Consider the following 6,962-nt stretch of genomic DNA (forward strand, 5'->3'; position numbering starts at 1 on the left):
TGGCTGTGTGTAATTAATATAATCAAGATAGTCCCCCACGGGTATACCCATAGGCTCATCTCCCAGGTGATTTTAGACTCTGTTGATAACACTAACCATCACAGTACCTAAATGTCTTGGATTAATCATTTACTTTAAATTTTTTCTTGTTACTTTAAAATAAATCCCATTTCAAAAATGCTGAGAAATATTGTGCAAATTTTGATAATTAGTAGAACCCAAATAATGTGGAGCTTTATCCAGATTTCCTAGAACTTGTTCAGTTGGTAACAATGTGATGATGCTACAAAATACTAGATTATGGAAGAAGACTTCAACAACTGTAAAATACAGAAGACTTAAGAACCTGTCATGTGTAGACAAGCAGATTTAAGAAAAAAAATGAACCCAGATGCTTATTTTCTTTAATGTGTAAAATATTACTCAAACACGTAGTGCTTTCTTTGTCTTACTTTCTCTTCCTGTTGTGATAAAACATCCCTCCCATCAAAAGCAATTTAATTGAGAAAGGGTTTATTCTGGCTAGTGGTTCAAAGGCTCAGTCAGTCACACACTAAAGTTGCTGCAGCAGGACCTCAAAGCAGCTGCCCACCCTGTATCCACAATCAGGATGTAGAGAGCAATGGCTGCTTTTCGTTGTCTTTCTCCTTTCTAAACAATGCAGGACCCAAGCCCAGGGAATGGTGCCACCTACTTTTAGGATGGGTCTTCCCACCCAACCTAATCAAGATAATTCAGAAGCTAAATAATCCCTCATAGGTGTGCCTGGAGGCTTGTCTCCTAAGTGTTTCCAGATCTTGTCTGGTTGACACTAAAGGTCATGCCTTCTTTTCCCAATCATTGTCTTACTTGATAATAATACCTCCTGTGAAATTTAAATGACTTGCCAAAATAGTTCCTCTATCACATGGCTTAAGTTATAAAATTCTAAGACTTAATAACATCCAAATCATGCATAGCGTCATGCTTCAGCATAGCCAAGAACAGTCAATTCAGTTGAATGTTTTGTAGGTCTGTCATCAAAGACTTACTGGGCCAAAGACTGTCACACGAGGTACAGACCTGTAGTCTGCTCCTTAGCTGTCCCATCCAGGGTGTTTAGGGGTATGGTGAAACTTGTTCCTAGACCAACATCTTGTTCAGAAACTCTACCCAAGAGAGGTCCTCCCTAATGAGATGAATGGTTTTTTTTTTTTTTTTTTTTTTTTTTTTTGGTTTTTTAAAAAAAAAAAAAAAAAGAGGACGATAAATCTTTCACTGTGATATATCAAAATAAAAGGTCTCTTTCTACAGCCCAGGCTGATCTTGAACTTGCAATCCTTCTGTCACAGACACTTTCCAGGACACACCACCATGCATGCCCGGCCATATATATGTCTTTTTCTTTTTCTTTTTTTCTTTTTGGCTTTTTGAGACAGGGTCTCCCTGTAGCCCCAGCTGTCCTGGAACTCTCACTATGTACCAGGCTGGCCTTGAACTCACAGAGATCTGCCTGCCTCTGCCTCCCGAGTGCTGGGATTAAAGGCGTGCGTTACCACTCCCAGCGAGATGAATGGCTTTTATCAAGGAAGTGATGAAGCTGGTAGTGAATCTTTCCCAGCCTCGCAGTGTTGTCCTGATGGTTCAGAGCTCTTCAGACTGTATGTGAGCCAAGCTGAGGACTTAAGGCTATGAGTTCAAGGGCAGTACTCAGTGGTGAATGTATGATGTGTGTCTCCAGAATTGAACTTGTGGTTGTCTGGAGTCCTGCAGATTTTTCTTCAAGTGAAGTTGTTATGCTCTAATCTTTTTTCTAGAGTCATTCATCCTACAAGATAGAAGGGAGAACTTGTTGAGAGTTGCACAGACGTGCAGTTTCTCTGCGAGGAGGATGAGACTAGAGAGGCATGCTCTGAAAATGAAGGACCTGATGCCACAACGGTGGTTCACTGAAAACATCAGGTTGACCTTTGTAATTTATCTCTATACTTAACAGCCAATTTCTTTTCTCCTCCTGCCTTTATATTCTTTACTCCTACCCCCCCCCCCCAGATTTTTTTTTTTTTAAATCTTCTGAGACTTCCAACTTTTGGGATCAAAAATAATTTGTTGTGGTTTCAGTGAGAAATGCCCCCTATGCATTCATTTACTTGAACATTTGGTCCCCAGTTGGTGGCACTGTTTGGGGGAGGTTATGGAACTTTTAGGAGGTGCAACCTTTTTGAAGGAAGTACATCACTAGGGGTCAGGCTTTGTGAATTTATAGCCTCACCCTACTTCCAGTTCACTCTGCTTCCTGTGTGGTTAAGATGTGCTCTCTCAGCTTCCAGTCCCCATAGCCATGCATTCCCTGCCATTTTGGACATCTAGTCCTCCCACACTATACCTTAAGTTGATTTTCATTATGGTTTGTTATCAACAACAGAAACATAGCTGTCATAGTTTGCTTTTCTGTTGCCATGACAAACACCATGAGTTAAAACAACTTGAGGAAGAAAGGATTCATTTGGCTTACAAGTTACAGTCTATCATCTAGGGAAGCCAGGGCAGGAACTCAGGCAGGAACCTGGAGGCAGGAACGGAAGCAGAGACCATAGAGTAATACTGCTTACTGGCTTGTGTCTGTGAGCACAGCTAATGTGTATGTACATGTGTGCTTGGGTCTATGTGGGTGGAGGCCAGAGGCTGTTAGGGTATCTTCCTCAATAGCTTTTCTGCCTTATTTTTGTTTTTAAATTTTAATATAAAAGTTTTATTTTTTGGAAAATTTCATGTGCAAGCAGTTTTACATCATTTCCACCCCTCCCTCTTCCCCCATGAAACTCCTCCCATGTCCCGCCCCACTCCCTCTCAAATTCATGACCACTTCTTATTTATTACACACACATACCACATCTGCTTGGGATTAGATAGCCTATCAAGGGGTTCATCCTTGGAGAAAACTGAGTCTCCCTCTCTCAGTAGCCATTGATTGCTTTTATTTAGCTCTTCATCTACAAGTGGGACCTTGTTTAAAATGCACAACCTTCCTTTTCTCCTGGCACAGCAGTGCTTTCCTAATGGCCCTTCCTGTGAAGCCTTGTTAATGGAAATAATATGGAAAGGCCAGAAGTAAAAACACACATCAATCTGCTGCTGTGATGGACCTTAGGGCTTTCAGCAAATGTGTTTGCCTGACCCTAAGTGGTTTACAAAATGAATTTTTCACAGCTTTGATCCCTTTCTAAGCCAGTCTTCTGAATGCTTTCTTTTCCACACAAGAAGTCTACAGACAACAAGGTTGTGAAGCTGAACTTTGATCTATATCCTTTGATTATGGGAAAAAAATACAAATGTAATTCATTTGTTAGAAACCACTAATGATCAAGCTTTCAGTTGTCAAGGAAGGCTACTGTGCGGCATGTAGAAGTTATGTTTATGTCTTTAGCTCCCACTCCTTTTGCACACGTCCCTGGTAATGATGGCTGGTTTTAGTCTACTTTTCTTTGTGCGTGTGTGTATTTTTTAAAAAACTATATCTAAGGAAGTAGTTTTTCCCTGTTTAGAATTTAAAGACAATTGGTGGAATCCAGAAGTCCAGCAAATGCCAACTGGAAGGGGAAACCTGAACTTGAGTTCTTAGAACAATTTAAACCCGATACTGATTTTTTTTTTTTTTCCTTTCTGCCTGGCACTCTGAAATACCCACACATTTCTATTTTCTCTAGCGATTAGAATTTTACAGTCTAACTATATTTGCCCCAGAATTGGAAGATTAAATGCCAATTCTTTATTTCATTGAATTAATAATTTACTATGAGTTATTAACTCAAGCGTGTGAAGGAGGTCATCTAAGAGCACAGAGCATATGACATTCAGCAACTGCTAAATTGTTGTCCATCATTAACTGACACAACCTTGGATTCTAGCCCTGCTGTGAAGTTGAGTTGGAAGGAATTTCCTATCTATAAGAACTAAGTTTTAAGGCTATAACGATGGAAATATATTTCTATTGTTTTCTGAAGTCAAAATGCAAGACATGGAAATGTTTTTTAAAAAGGTATAAATACTTAGAAAATTCTGTTTAAAATAAGTTTATTTTTATTCAGTTTTTATTTCCAAATTAGCCTTAGGATAAAGCTCAATTTTGATATAATGCTTATTTCTATTCAGAGCTTTTAGTAGAAATGAACATATTCAGATCTAGAAGTTGAATATATGTTAAGAGATCTGCTTGAATTTTATTTTACATTTTTTCAATTATATTCCTCATCAAGTTACAGTTTAGATTTTTTTAATTGTTTTTCCTTCATCTAAGTAGATTATAGGATAAAGTTCTGGTACCAAGTTCCTCATCTTTCATGATATTGAATCAGAAATTATATCTTTATAATTCTCATTTTGACAGTTAATCATAGACTGTCTAACTGTTCATTGTGTAAATGTCTTGCTTCTGCAAAGATATAAAAACTTAGGAAGGTTATGACACTGCCATAATAATATCTAGGACTTGGAGTGCTTTCTAAAATGTTACTAAAATTAATAGTAATTTCTACGTTTGTATTAGGTACACGTGCCAGACTTGCTAGCAATAAAGATAAGGGTAAGGTTAGCAAATTCTTGTAGCCTTCCTTTCTTTGCTTTCTTTTTTACTATTATTTATTTGCTTATTTATTTTATATGTATGAGTATTTTGCCTGCGTGTTTGTAAGTGCCCATGCGTGCAAAGCTGGCAGAGATCAGAAGACGGCATTGAATCACATTGGGCTGGAGTTACAGATGATTGTTAGCTGCCATGTGGGTGCTGGAATTGAACAGGGGTCCTCTGCAAGAGCAGTCATTGCTTTTAACCTCTGAGCCACTCTCCAGCCATTCTTTTATTTCTTATCTTGGATCCTTCAAAAGCATGAGCTTAAAAAAAAATTAAATTGCATATGTATCTTCAATTCCTCATATCTGGCACAGGAAACTGGGTTTGTTTCTATTGTAAATTTTAAAAGGAAAAATAAGAAATATGAATTAAAAATTTTTTATTTATTATTTTTGTTTTATGTCTATGTGTGTACTGCCTGCATGTAGGTCAGTGCACCTGTGATGTGCAGTGCCCACGAAGGTTAGAAGAGGCTGTCGGATCCCCTGGGAATGGAGTTATGGACAGTTGTTAGCTGCCATGTGAGTACTGGGATTCGAACCTGAGTCTTCTGCAAGAACAACCAGTGTTCTTAACTGCTGAGCCATCTCTCCAGGCCCCCGAAAGATGAATTTTTATCACTAGTAACTGTATTTGACTTTTTGAGCATCAAAATCCTAAAGAGGCCACTGAACCACTATTACTGTGTTCTAGTGGGTGAAGGATGATGTTGAAGCAGAAGAAAGATAAAACTTTTGTGTTTTGGTCCTGAGAGCCTGTGAGAGAGCCAAGGGTTTGTGTTTCCTACTATAGTCTCCCACACTTCCAGGAGGAGCTGATTCTTTAGAATGTTCTTCAAACTGGAGCAAGTCTGTCCTATAAAAGTCAGAAGCGGAAGGTAGTGAGACCTTTTTGAGGTGTGCAGGCACCCACAGTGTAAGGGAATCACTTCCAATCCTCAAGACCATGCAGATTCTTTTCCAGAAGTGGCGCCTGCGAGCATGTGGGGTGCAGATCCTAAAATTCTTATGGAGCACAAAAGACCCTGGATAGCCAAAGCAATCTTAGCAAAAAAGAACAATGCTGGAGGGAATACCTTGCCAGATTTCAAACTATGTTTCAGAGCTGCAGTAATAAAAGCAGCATGATAGTGACAAAAAAATAGACATGTAGATCAATGGAACAAAATAGAAGACCCATACATGAGAGTGTACATAATTATAATAACCTGATATTTGACAAAGATGCCAAAAATACACAATGGAGGAAAGACAGCACCTTCAACAAATCATGCTGGGAAAAGTAGATGTCCACATGTAGAAGAATGAAATTAGACCCATATCTATCACTACACATTTGAGGATCTTAATACCAAATTCTTATAGAAGAGTATATATCCTGATATAATGGCAGGAGCTAGGAAAATAGGAACTATTGGGAGAGAGGGGAAGAAGGTGCTTGAGAGAGGGGGATAGTAGAACACAGGTTATCAAGGGGGAAATGGGGAAGGTGGGGGTGTACTTTAACTGGTGAGGGAAAATGCAGGGCTACACAGGGAGAGAGAAGAAAAAGAGATTAAATAATGCTCAGGTCTCAAAAATTATGCATAAAGAAATGAATTACTTCAAAAGCCAACTTAAAAATATACGCACATATATATGAGTACATGTGTATAACTGAAGGGCAGATAACAAAAATCCCAGTGCCAGGCAAAGGAAACCTTTTGAGCTTTTGGTCAAGGTAGTTCAAGAGACTTCCAAAATAATATAGGCTATTGTCACGGCCCTTTGTTGCCTCCCAGAGCTTGAAGGTAAGCCCTACTGCTGAAGCCATGACATATTTCAGACACAGGACTTGGAGCAATTAAGCTGGAACTCACTTGGAAACCTCGTCCTTAAAGACTAGTTCTTATAATATCAGAAAGTGCTATGCAAGCTGCCAAAGGAGAAAACCAATTGATGGTCCTAACACTGGGCATGGAAATAATGTAAATACAGTACTCATGTATGAAATTCTCAAATAATAAACATTTTACAAAAAGGTGTCTCCAGGTTAACAGCGGAAGCAGGCTTTTTTTCAAGAAAAGAGAAAAATCCAGTGAATTGGCTGTTGTGCTGGAATGTGTTGGGAATGATTCTCAATTCCACTGCTGAGTTACTATGTTGAACTCCTTCAGAGAGGAACTGTGACCTGGGAGATGTAAGCCAAATAAACCCATTCCTTCCCAAGCTGGTTTTGGTCAGTGTTTTTATCACAGCAATTGAAACTAACTAAGACGGTACTTAATTCTTTCCTGGAATGGGGCTGAGGGTCAAAGAGTCAACTCCCAGTGAAGCTCCTGCTCCTGTGGACACCTCTAGTCCTCTGTGACAGA

This window comes from Nannospalax galili, unplaced genomic scaffold (genome assembly GCF_000622305.1).
Source record: "Nannospalax galili isolate Female #2095 unplaced genomic scaffold, S.galili_v1.0 scaffold709, whole genome shotgun sequence".
Taxonomy (NCBI): Eukaryota; Metazoa; Chordata; class Mammalia; order Rodentia; family Spalacidae; genus Nannospalax; species Nannospalax galili.